The sequence below is a fragment of the Oncorhynchus nerka genome, linkage group LG26 (assembly GCF_034236695.1).
Source record: "Oncorhynchus nerka isolate Pitt River linkage group LG26, Oner_Uvic_2.0, whole genome shotgun sequence".
NCBI classification, from domain to species: domain Eukaryota; kingdom Metazoa; phylum Chordata; class Actinopteri; order Salmoniformes; family Salmonidae; genus Oncorhynchus; species Oncorhynchus nerka.
In genome coordinates, this window is record NC_088421.1 from 56,318,840 (window position 1) to 56,332,377 (window position 13,538).

At 37.5% G+C, this 13,538-nt stretch overlaps 1 pseudogene; it reads left to right on the plus strand.

Annotated features, from left to right (window-relative positions):
- The first annotated feature begins 5,884 nt into the window (after window positions 1–5,884).
- The window catches only part of LOC135564965 (intraflagellar transport protein 70A-like), a 49,377-nt pseudogene continuing 41,723 nt past the window's right edge, over window positions 5,885–13,538 (plus strand).

A 13,538-nucleotide genomic window follows, 5' to 3' on the forward strand; every position in this document is an offset into this window, starting at 1 on the left:
CACTGGGCCTCCGTCTCAACTCCTACTGCTTCTTCACTGGGCCTCCGTCTCAACTCCTACTGCTTCTTCACTGGGCCTCCGTCTCAACTCCTACTGCTTCTTCACTGGGCCTCCGTCTCAACTCCTACTGCTTCTTCACTGGGCCTCAGTCTCAACTCCTACTGAGTCTGCCACAACAGCAGCATACAGGATAGCTCTCTGACTGCTGTGGGCTTCATTATATAAACAGAGAGCACACACCCTCTACACACACAAACATACACACACACACACACACAGAGAGAGAGAGACTCCTTGGCGGTGCCGTGTGGGGAGTGTGGTTTGGATTATTCCTGCCCTCGGGTCCACTGTGTTCTGAATGTGGGATATTCTGTTCCAACTGTGTTCATCTCTCTCTCTTTCACACTCAGTTCTGTCCTGAGTGTGTTTTAGCCCAAACATGTTTCTGATCAGAGGCACCACGAAATGAACCCACTGAATGACATATATCCCACATTCCTGCCAACCCCTCTTTTACGCTACTGCTACTCTCTGTTCATCATATATGCATAGTCACTTTAACCAGATCTACATACTACCTCAATCAGCCTGACTAACCGGTGTCTGTATGTAGCCTCGCTACTGTTATAGCCTCGCTACTGTTATAGCCTCGCTACTGTTGTAGCCTCGCTACTTTATAGCCTCGCTACTGTTGTAGCCTCGCTACTGTTGTAGCCTCGCTACTTTATAGCCTCGCTACTGTATATAGCCTGTCTTTTTACTGTTGTTTATTTCTTTACTAATCTATTGTTCACCTAATACCTTTTTTGCACTGTTGGTTAGAGGCTGTAAGTAAGCATTTCACTGTAAGGTCTACATCTGTTGTATTCAGCATTTCACTGTAAGGTCTACATCTGTTGTATTCAGCATTTCACTGTAAGGTCTACATCTGTTGTTGTATTCAGCATTTCACTGTAAGGTCTACATCTGTTGTATTCAGCATTTGTAAAGGTCTACATCTGTTGTATTCAGCATTTCACTGGTCTACATCTGTTGTATTCAGCATTTCACTGTAAGGTCTACATCTGTTGTATTCAGCATTTCACTGTAAGGTCTACATCTGTTGTATTCAGCATTTCACTGTAAGGTCTACATCTGTTGTATTCAGCATTTCACTGTAAGGTCTACATCTGTTGTATTCAGCATTTCACTGTAAGGTCTACATCTGTTGTATTCAGCATTTCACTGTAAGGTCTACATCTGTTGTATTCAGCATTTCACTGTAAGGTCTACATCTGTTGTATTCAGCATTTCACTGTAAGGTCTACATCTGTTGTATTCAGCATTTCACTGTAAGGTCTACATCTGTTGTATTCAGCATTTCACTGTAAGGTCTACATCTGTTGTATTCAGCATTTCACTGTAAGGTCTACATCTGTTGTATTCAGCATTTCACTGTAAGGTCATTTCAGCTTTCACTGTAAGGTCTACATCTGTTGTATTCAGCATTTCACTGTAAGGTCTACATCTGTTGTATTCAGCATTTCACTGTAAGGTCTACATCTGTTGTATTCAGCATTTCACTGTAAGGTCTACATCTGTTTCACTGTAAGGTCTACATCTGTTGTATTCAGCATTTCACTGTAAGGTCTACATCTGTTGTATTCAGCATTTCACTGTAAGGTCTACATCTGTTGTATTCAGCATTTCACTGTAAGGTCTACATCTGTTGTATTCAGCATTTCACTGTAAGGTCTACATCTGTTGTATTCAGCATTTCACTGTAAGGTCTACATCTGTTGTATTCAGCATTTCACTGTCAGGTCTACATCTGTTGTATTCAGCATTTCACTGTAAGGTCTACATCTGTTGTATTCAGCATTTCACTGTAAGGTCTACATCTGTTGTATTCAGCATTTCACTGTAACTACATCTGTTGTATTCAGCATTTCACTTGGTCTACATCTGTTGTATTCAGCATTTCACTGGGATCTGTTGTATTCAGCATTTCACTGAAGGTCTACATCTGATTCAGCATTTCACTGTGGTCTACATCTGTTGTATTCAGCATTTCAATTTCTGTTGTATTCAGCATTTCACTGTAAGGTCTACATCTGTTGTATTCAGTTTCACTGTAAGGTCTACATCTGTTGTATTCAGCATTTCACTGACTGTTGTATTCAGCATTTCACTGTAAGGTCTACATCTGTTGTATTTAGAACTATTTGATTTGATTTAAACACTCATTTTATTGGATATCTGTGCCTCGACCGCTCTCACTGATCTACACTGACCACTCTCACTGATCTACACTGACCACTGATCTACACTGACCACTCTCACTGATCTACACTGACCACTCTCACTGATCTACACTGACCACTCTCACTGATCTAACTGACATCACTGTTTCTCGGATGAAATTTGTCCCATTTGGGATGTTGGTTGTATAGATGTAAGCCTGTTGTTACTGTGAGTGACCTGTCAATAGTATAGATGTAAGAACTGTTGTTACTGTGAGTGACCTGTCAATAGTATAGATGTAAGCCTGTTGTTACTGTGAGTGACCTGTCAATAGTATAGATGTAAGCCTGTTGTTACTGTGAGTGACCTGTCAATAGTATAGATGTAAGCCTGTTGTTACTGTGAGTGACCTGTCAATAGTATAGATGTAGAACTGTTGTTACTGTGAGTGACCTGTCAATAGTATAGATGTAGAACTGTTGTTAGATGTAGGCCTGTGTTAGTGACCTGTCAATAGTATAGATGTAAGCCTGTTGTTACTGTGAGTGACCTGTCAATAGTATAGATGTAGGCCTGTTGTTACTGTGAGTGACCTAATAGTATAGATGTAAGCTGTTGTTACTGTGAGTGACCTGTCAATAGTATAGATGTAGGCCTGTTGTTACTGTGAGTGACCTGTCAATAGTATAGATGTAGAACTGTTGTTACTGTGAGTGACCTGTCAATAGTATAGATGTATGTAGAACTGTTATAGATGTAAGCTGTGAGTGACCTGTCAATAGTATAGATGTAGCCTGTTGTTACTGTGAGTGACCTGTCAATAGTATAGATGTAGAACTGTTGTTACTGTGAGTGACCTGTCAATAGTATAGATGTAGTACTGTTGACCTACTGGTGAGTGACCTGTCAATAGTATAGATGTAGAACTGTTGTTACTGTGAGTGACCTGTCAATAGTATAGATGTAGAACTGTTGTTACTGTGAGTGACCTGTCAATAGTATAGATGTAAGAACTGTTGTTACTGTGTGTCAATAGTATAGATGTAGGCTGTTGTTACTGTGAGTGACCTGTCAATAGTATAGATGTAGAACTGTTGTTACTGTGAGTGACCTGTCAATAGTATAGATGTAAGTCTGTTGTTACTGTGAGTGACCTGTCAATAGTATAGATGTAGGCCTGTTGTTACTGTGAGTGACCTGTCAATAGTATAGATGTAGAACTGTTGTTACTGTGAGTGACCTGTCAATAGTATAGATGTAGAACTGTTGTTACTGTGAGTGACCTGTCAATAGTATAGATGTAAGCCTGTTGTTACTGTGAGTGACCTGTCAATAGTATAGATGTAGAACTGTTGTTACTGTGAGTGACCTGTCAATAGTATAGATGTAAGCCTGTTGTTACTGTGAGTGACCTGTCAATAGTATAGATGTAAGCCTGTTGTTACTGTGAGTGACCTGTCAATAGTATAGATGTAGAACTGTTGTTACTGTGAGTGACCTGTCAATAGTATAGATGTAAGCTGTTGTTACTGTGAGTGCCCTGTCAATAGTATAGATGTAAGCCTGTTGTTACTGTGAGTGACCTGTCAATAGTATAGATGTAGAACTGTTGTTACTGTGAGTGACCTGTCAATAGTATAGATGTAGAACTGTTGTTACTGTGAGTGACCTGTCAATAGTATAGATGTATGTACTGTGACTGTTGTTACTGTGAGTGACCTGTCAAAGTATAGATGTAAGCCTGTTGTTAATCAGAGGACCTGTCAATAGTATAGATGTAGAACTGTTGTTACTGTGAGTGACCTTTGTAATTGTTCTGTGGTGACCTGTCAATCAGTATAGATGTAAACTGTTGTTACTGTGAGTGAATTGTTCAGTAGTATAGGTAAGCCTGTTGTTACTGGATACCTGTCAATAGTATAGATTAGAACTGATATTGTGGAAGATGTGGGTTACATTCATAATAGATGTAGAACAGTTGACCAGTTAGATGTAAGCCTGTTGTTACTGGGTCTAATAGATTTGTAGAACCTGTATCAATATCAGTAGTGACCTGTCAATTAGTAGCTTTCCCTGTGAGGTGTCAATCCTTAGATGGGCCTGGCATTCTTCAATAGATAGATGTAGCTGTTGTTACAGTGACCTGTCAATAGTATAGATGTAGAACTGTTGTTACTGTGAGTGACCTGTCAATAGTATAGATGTAGAACTGTTGCCTACTGTGTAGTGACCTGAATGATAGATGAGAACTGACAGTGACCTCCTGTTGTTAGGGGACCTGCAATAGTAAATCCCTGGTGTTACAACCTTGTCTTTAGACCTGTTGTTACTGATGAGACAACACCCTCCAGGGGACCTGCAATAGTATAGATCACCAACCTTGTCTTTAGTACCTGTTCAGACAATAGTATAGATGTAGAACCACTGGGGACCTGTCAAAATCATGTAGAACCAACCTTGTCTTTATACCTGTTGTTACAGACAACACCCTGTCAATAGTATAGATGTAGAACTGTTGTTACTAGTCACCAATAGTATAGATAGGCCTTGTCTTTATACCTGTTCACACAAGAGAATGACAACAGACACCCCAGGGGCAGTATATCACCAACCTTGTCTTTATACCTGTTCAGACAACACCCTCCAGGGGGCAGTAAATCACCAACCTTGTCTTTATACCTGTTCAGACAACACCCTCCAGGGGGCAGTATATCACCAACCTTGTCTTTATACCTGTTCAGACAACACCCTCCAGGGGGCAGTAAATCACCAACCTTGTCTTTATACCTGTTCAGACAACACCCTCCAGGGGGCAGTAAATCACCAACCTTGTCTTTATACCTGTTCAGACAACACCCTCCAGGGGGCAGTAAATCACCAACCGTGTCTTTATACCTGTTCAGACAACACCTTCCAAGTGGAAGAATGCACACTTTTAGTTTGTATACTAACTACAGTGATTATGACAGTCCATCACAACCTAATAATAATAATAATAATAATAATTTATTAAAACTTCTATAGAGCTTTTCATTATATATATAATATATATCTCTCAACATACAGAAGGGGTGGGCAGCATTAAATCTCATCAACTGGTGTTTTCCATTTATTAGAAAATTGGAAAATGTTCTTTGCAGGAAAGGTGTCCTACACAAAGAAATAGATAGAGGACTCATCTTTAATGTGTGGATTATTTGATGGAATATAAGTTCCGTAAGGCTTAGGTTGTTACTAGTGTACTGATATAAGAGGGACATGTGACATCCAGATAACTTTGAGAAGAAAAAACACATTATATTGAAGTTGTGCCTGTTATTCACACACAAATCTGCCCTCTCATTGTCTAGAATGGTCCTACCTGATCTTGCCTCCCCCACTGCCTTTAACACATCTATTTTCATTGTTAGATCGGCCACTTTAAATTCTGGTCAATATAATGGATAGTCTGTGCTACAACCCATAGGAATCCCCACCCACTTGACTACTTTAAAATGGCAGAAGAATGGTGGAAGCCTTCAATGGTGCTGCCCATACTAAAACAGCCTTTTGGCCACTAAAGGTCTCTGTCAATCTCTATGGTAATACCTCATAACAGACGCTCCTCATTGGTTGTTTTAAAGTTATTCAACGTCGGAGGTTTCCGTTTCCTGTACGGTTGCTAAGTAACACTTCCTGTGCGTTGAATGTGTAGAAAAGTAAATAACGGCTAAACATGGTGCACTAATTGGGATTATTGGTAAATCGGAAATCGTTTTTCGCGTGAAAATAGTCTTACCTTTGAGAACTGTAGATTTAGCGGCAAAATCATGACACTGACAATAATTAAAGACGGCGAATACACCGCCACTGTCTACAAAATGGTGAGAAGTTGGTCGCTTGCATAGCTAACGTTACATACCATGGATACTAACGCTAGCCATGATAGCAAGCTAGCTGATAATGAAACTGGTTATTTTAACTTGTGGTATTTTATCAAGTTATCATGTTGATTATTAGCGAATTCCAGCTAGCTAACGTCACAATACGAATTTCACAAATTGGGGCTATAGCAAGCTAGCTTACTTTGATTAAGCTAGCCTGACAGACCCTTCAATTTCAAGGCTCATGCTATAGCCTAACGCTAGCTAACGAACTAAGTGTGACAACATAGCTAGCTAGATAGCTAATGTATTATTTTATAACGAGCTGCTAACTCTGTTCTCCTATAGATCAAAGATGGGCGGTATGGAGAGGCTATCCACATCCTCAGCAATGAACTGCAGAAACAGATGAAGGTAGTGAGTGTGTGTGTGTGTGTGTGTGTGTGTGTGCTCCCAGATCTGTTGTCTCCTTCTATAGCCTGGTCCCAGGTCTGTCTCCTTCTATAGCCTGGTCCCAGGTCTGTTGTCTTCTATAGCCTGGTCCCAGGTCTGTCGTCTCCTTCTATAGCCTGGTCCCAGGTCTGCTCGTCTCCTTCTATAGCCTGCTCCCAGATCAGTTTGTGCTATTGCCAACTCCATTGCTGTCACCGGCAAGCCAATGTTTAGCTTGCTAATGAGTGACTTGTCATGATAGCTTGTCATGATAGCACAAACAGACTGTCCCTCAGACTATTTCATTGGACAATACATCTAGGGCTCGATTCAATCCGTATCGGCAAAGTTCATCGCTATAGCATTCTTGAAATTTTAAAGGTCATTTTCGATTACCTATAGACAATATATGCAGCGTTTACCGTGACTGCAGTCTCATGGAATGCGGGAACATTACCTTTAAATGTCAATCGCCATATAGTGCTGAACTTGGGCGATATGGATTGAATGGATCCCGTAATCTTCTCATTCTCCTCCTCCTCTACCTTCTCCTCCTCCTCCCAGTCACGGGCAGCCCTGTCTCTGCTAGGCTACTGCTACTACCACATGCAGGACTTCACCAACGCAGCAGAGTGCTATGAGCAGCTGACCCAGCTACACCCCGAGGTGGAGGAGTACAGGCTGTATTACGCCCAGTCTCTGTACGGGGCCTGTGCCTACCCCGAGGCCATGAAGGCTACCTTTCTATTGGACAACCCTACCAGCCACACCAAGGTACACTTCATACATGAAGTTATAATACCAAGGTAGGAAGTAGAATCAGTGCTTCATTTGAGCCGGATCCTGCCACAACAGGACACAGAACCTCTCAGTTTTGGACTGTTTTGTTCTACCAGGCAGAGTTATAATGTTTACTTCCAGGTAGAGTTATAATGTTTACTAACAGGTAGAGTTATAATGGTTACTACCAGGTAGAGTTATAATGTTTGTCTAGAGTTATAATGTTTACTCCTGTTTACCCACCAGGTAGAGTTATAATGTTTACTACCAGGCAGAGTTATAATGTTTACTACCAGGTAGAGTTATAATGTTTACTAACAGGTAGAGTTATAATGGTTACTACCAGGTAGAGTTATAATGTTTACTACCAGGTAGAGTTATAATGTTTACTACCAGGTAGAGTTATAATGTTTACTACCAGGTAGAGTTATAATGTTTACTACCAGGTAGAGTTATAATTATAATGTTTACTACCAGGTAGAGTTATAATGGTTACTACCAGGTAGAGTTTAATGTTTACTACCAGGTAGAGTTATAATGTTTACTACCAGGTGTTATAATGTTTACTACCAGGTAGAGTTATAATGTTTACTAGAGAGTTATAATGTTTACTACCAGGTAGAGTTATAATGTTTACTACCATAATGTTTACTTACCAGGTAGAGTTATAATGTTTACTACCAGGTAGAGTTATAATGTTTACTACCAGGTAGAGTTATAATGTTTACTACCAGGTAGAGTTATAATGTTTACTACCAGGTAGTTTTACTACCAGGTAGAGTTATAATGTTTACTACCAGGTAGAGTTATAATGTTTACTACCAGGTAGAGTTATAATGTTTACTACCAGGTAGAGTTATAATGGTTACTACCAGGTAGAGTTATAATGTTTACTACCAGTTTACCTACCAGGTAGAGTTATAATGTTTACTACCAGACCCACCAGGTAGAGTTATAATGTTTACTACCAGGTAGAGTTATAATGTTTACTACCAGGTAGAGTTATAATGTTTACTACCAGGTACTACCAGGTAGAGTTATAATGTTTACTACCAGGTATGTTTACTACCAGGTAGAGTTATAATGTTTACTACCAGGTAGAGTTATAATGTTTACTACTAGGCAGAGTTATAATGTTTACTACCAGGTAGAGTTATAATGTTTACTACCAGGTACCTACCAGGTAGAGTTATAATGTTTACTACCAGGTAGAGTTATAATGTTTACTACCAGGTAGAGTTATAATGTTTACTACCAGAGTTTATAATGTTTACTACCAGGTAGAGTTATAATGTTTACTACCAGACCTACCAGGTAGAGTTATAATGTTTACTACCAGGTAGAGTTATAATGTTTACTACCAGGTAGAGTTATAATGTTTACTACTACCAGGTAGAGTTATAATGTTTACTACCAGGTAGAGTTATAATGTTTACTACCAGGTAGAGTTATAATGTTTACTACCAGGTAGAGTTATAATGTTTACTACCAGGTAGAGTTATAATGTTTACTACCAGGTAGAGTTATAATGTTTACTACCAGACCCACCAGGTAGAGTTATAATGTTTACTACCAGGTAGAGTTATAATGTTTACTACCAGGGTAGAGTTATAATGGTTTACTACTACAGGTAGAGTTATAATGTTTACTACCAGGCAGAGTTATAATGTTTACTACCAGGTAGAGTTATAATGTTTACTACCAGGCCCAGTCATTAGTTTACACCAGGTAGACTACCAGTTATAATGTTTACTACCAGGTAGAGTTATAATGTTTACTACCAGGTAGAGTTATAATGTTTACTACCAGGTAGAGTTATAATGTTTACTACCAGGTAGAGTTATACTACCAGGTAGAGTTATAATGTTTACTACCAGGTAGAGTTATAATGTTTACTACCAGGTAGAGTTATAATGTTTACTACCAGGTAGAGTTATAATGTTTACTACCAGGTAGAGTTATAATGTTTACTACCAGGTAGAGTTATAATGTTTACTACCAGGTAGAGTTATAATGTTTACTACCAGACCCTACCAGGTAGAGTTATAATGTTTACTACCAGGTAGAGTTATAATGTTTACTACCAGGTAGAGTTATAATGTTTACTACCAGGTAGAGTTATAATGTTTACTACCAGGTAGAGTTATACTACCAGGTAGTTGTTTACTACCAGGTAGAGTTATAATGTTTACTACCAGACCCAGGTATAGTTATAATGTTTACACCAGGTAGAGTTATAATGTTTACTACCAGGTAGAGTTATAATGTTTACTACCAGGTAGAGTTATAATGTTTACTACCAGGTAGAGTTATAATGTTTACTACCAGGTAGAGTTATAATGTTTACTACCAGGTAGAGTTATAATGTTTACTAGAGTTATAATGTTTACACCAGGTAGAGTTATAATGTTTACTACCAGACCCACCAGTAGAGTTATAATGTTTACTACCAGGTAGAGTTATAATGTTTACTACCAGGTACCTTATAATGTTTACTACCAGGCAGAGTTATAATGTTTACTACCAGACCCACCAGGTAGAGTTATAATGTTTACTACCAGGTAGAGTTATAATGTTTACTACCAGGTAGAGTTATAATGTTTACTACCAGGTAGAGTTATAATGTTTACTACCAGGTTATAATGTTTACTACCAGGTAGAGTTATAATGTTTACTACCAGAGTTATAATGTTTACTACCAGGTAGAGTTATAATGTTTACTACCAGGTAGAGTTATAATGTTTACTTCTACCAGGTAGAGTTATAATGTTTACTACCAGGTAGAGTTATAATGTTTACTACCAGGTAGAGTTATAATGTTTACTACCAGGTAGGCAGAGTTATATGTTTACTACCAGGTAGAGTTATAATGTTTACTACCAGGTAGAGTTATAATGTTTACTACCAGGTAGAGTTATAATGTTTAATGTTTACTACCAGGTAGAGTTTACTACCAGGTAGAGTTATAATGTTTACTACCAGGTAGAGTTATAATGTTTACTACCAGGTAGAGTTATAATGTTTACTACCAGGTAGAGTTATAATGTTTACTACCAGTAGAGTTATAATGTTTACTACCAGGTAGAGTTATAATGTTTACTACCAGGTAGAGTTATAATGTTTACTACCAGGTAGAGTTATAATGTTTACTACCAGACCCACCAGGTAGAGTTATAATGTTTACTACCAGGTAGAGTTATAATGTTTACTACCAGGTAGAGTTATAATGTTTACACCAGGTAGAGTCCGGTAGAGTTATAATGTTTACTACCAGACTGGTAGAGTTATAATGTTTACTAGCCAAATAATGTTTACTACCAGGGTAGAGTTGGCATTAGAGTTATAATGTTTACTACCAGGTAGCCAGGAGAGTTATAATGTTTACTACCAGGTAGAGTTATAATGTTTACTACCAGGTAGAGTTATAATGTTTAATACCAGGTAGAGTTATAATGTTTACTACCAGGTAGAGTTATAATGTTTACTACCAGGTCACTACCAGGTAGAGTTATAATGTTTACTACCAGACCTACCAGGTAGAGTTATAATGTTTACTACCAGACCTACTAGGTAGAGTTATAATGATTTACCAGGTAGAGTTATAATGTTTACTAGAGTTATAATGTTTACTACCAGGTAGAGTTATAATGTTTACTACCAGGTAGAGTTATAATGTTTTACTACCAGGTAGAGTTATTATGTTTACTACCAATCCTCCAGGTAGAGTTATAATGTTTATACCAGACCTGCAGGTAGAGTTATAATGTTTACTACCAGGTAGAGTTATAATGTTTAGTTATAATGTTTACTACCAGGTAGAGTTATAATGGCAACTACCAGGTAGAGTTATTATTTTACTACCAGTGATTATAAATGCAAAGAGTTATAATGTTTACTACCAGGTAGAGTTATAATGTTTACTACCAGGTAGAGTTATAATGCAGACCAGGTAGAGTTATAATGTTTACTACCAGGTAGAGTTATAATGTTTACTACCAGGTAGAGTTATAATGTTTACTACCAGACCCACACAGTAGAGTTATAATGTTAGAGTTATAATGTTACTACCAGGTCTACCAGGTAAGTTATAATGCACCAGGTAGAGTTATAATGTTTACTACCAGACCTACCAGGTAGAGTTATAATGTTTACTACTAGGTAGAGTTATAATGTTTACTACCAGGTAGAGTTATAATGTTTACTACCAGGTAGAGTTATAATGTTTACTACCAGGTAGAGTTATAATGTTTACTACCAGGTAGAGTTAAATGTTTACTACCAGGTAGAGTTATTATGTTTACTACCAGGTAGAGTTATAATGTTTACTACCAGACCCACTGGTAGAGTTATAATGTTTACTACCAGGTAGATAACTACCAGGTTTTTGAGTATTTTTACTGACTACAGGTACATAATGTTTACTACCAGACATAAACTACCAAGAGTTATAATGTTTACTACCAGGTAGGTAGAGTTATAATGTTTACTACCAGGTAGAGTTATAATGTTTACTACCAGGTAGAGTTATAATGTTTACTACCAGGTAGAGTTATAATGTTATACTACCAGGTAGAGTTATAATGTTTACTACCAGGTAGAGTTATAATGTTTACTACCAGGTAGAGTTATAACATTTACTACCAGGTAGAGTTATAATGTTTACTACCAGGTAGAGTTATAATGTTTACTATGGTAGAGTTATAATGTTTACTAAGGTAGAGTTATAATGTTTACTACCAGGTAGAGTTATAATGGTAAGAGTTATAATGTTTACTACCAGGTAGAGTTATAATGGTTACTACCAGGTAGAGTTATAATGTTTACTACCAGGTAGAGTTATAATGTTTACTACCAGGTAGAGTTATAATGTTTACTACCAGGTAGAGTTATAATGTTTACTACCAGGTAGAGTTATAATGTTTGCTACCACAGGTAGAGTTATAATGTTTGTACCAGACCCACCAGGTAGAGTTATAATGTTTACTACCAGGTAGAGTTATAATGTTTACTACCAGGTAGAGTTATAATGTTTACTACCAGGTAGAGTTATAATGTTTACTACCAGACCTACCAGGTAGAGTTATAATGTTTACTACCAAAGAGTTATGAATGTTTACTACCAGGTAGAGTTACAATGTTATACTACCAGGTAGAGTTATAATGTTTACTACCAGGTAGAGTTATAATGTTTACTACCAGGTAGAGTTATAATGTTTACTACCAGGTAGAGTTATAATGTTTACTACCAGGTAGAGTTATAATGTTTACTACCAGGTAGAGTTATAATGGTTAGAGTTATAATGTTTACTCCAGAGAGTTATAATGTTTACTACCAGGTAGAGTTATAATGTTTACTACCAGGTAGAGTTATAATGTTTACTACCAGGTAGAGTTATAATGTTTACTACCAGGTAGAGTTATAATGTTTACTACTAGAGTTATAATGTTTACTACCAGGTAGAGTTATAATGTTTACTACCAGGTAGAGTTATAATGTTTACTACCAGGTAGAGTTATAATGTTTACTACCAGGTAGAGTTATAATGTTTACTACCAGGTAGAGTTATAATGTTTACTACCAGGTAGAGTTATAATGTTTTACTACCAGGGTGAGTTATAATGTTTACTACCAGGTAGAGTTATAATGTTTACTACCAGGTAGAGTTATAATGTTTACTACCAGGTAGAGTTATAGTTTACTACCAGGTAGAGTTATAATGTTTACTACCAGACCCACCAGGTAGAGTTATAATGTTTACTACCAGGTAGAGTTATAATGTTTACTACCAGGTAGAGTTATAATGTTTACTACCAGGTAGAGTTATAATGTTTACTACCAGGTAGAGTTATAATGTTTACTACCAGGTAGAGTTATAATGTTTACTACCAGGTAGAGTTATAATGTTTACTACCAGACCTACCAGGTAGAGTTATAATGTTTACTACCAGGTAGAGTTATAATGTTTACTACCAGGTAGAGTTATAATGTTTACTACCAGGTAGAGTTATAATGTTTACTACCAGGTAGAGTTATAATGTTTACTACCAGGTAGAGTTATAATGTTTACTACCAGGTAGAGTTATAATGTTTACTACCAGACCTACCAGGTAGAGTTATAATGTTTACTACCAGGTAGAGTTATAATGTTTACTACCAGACCCACCAGGTAGAGTTATAATGTTTACTACCAGGTAGAGTTATAATGTTTACTACCAGGTAGAGTTATAATGTTTACTACC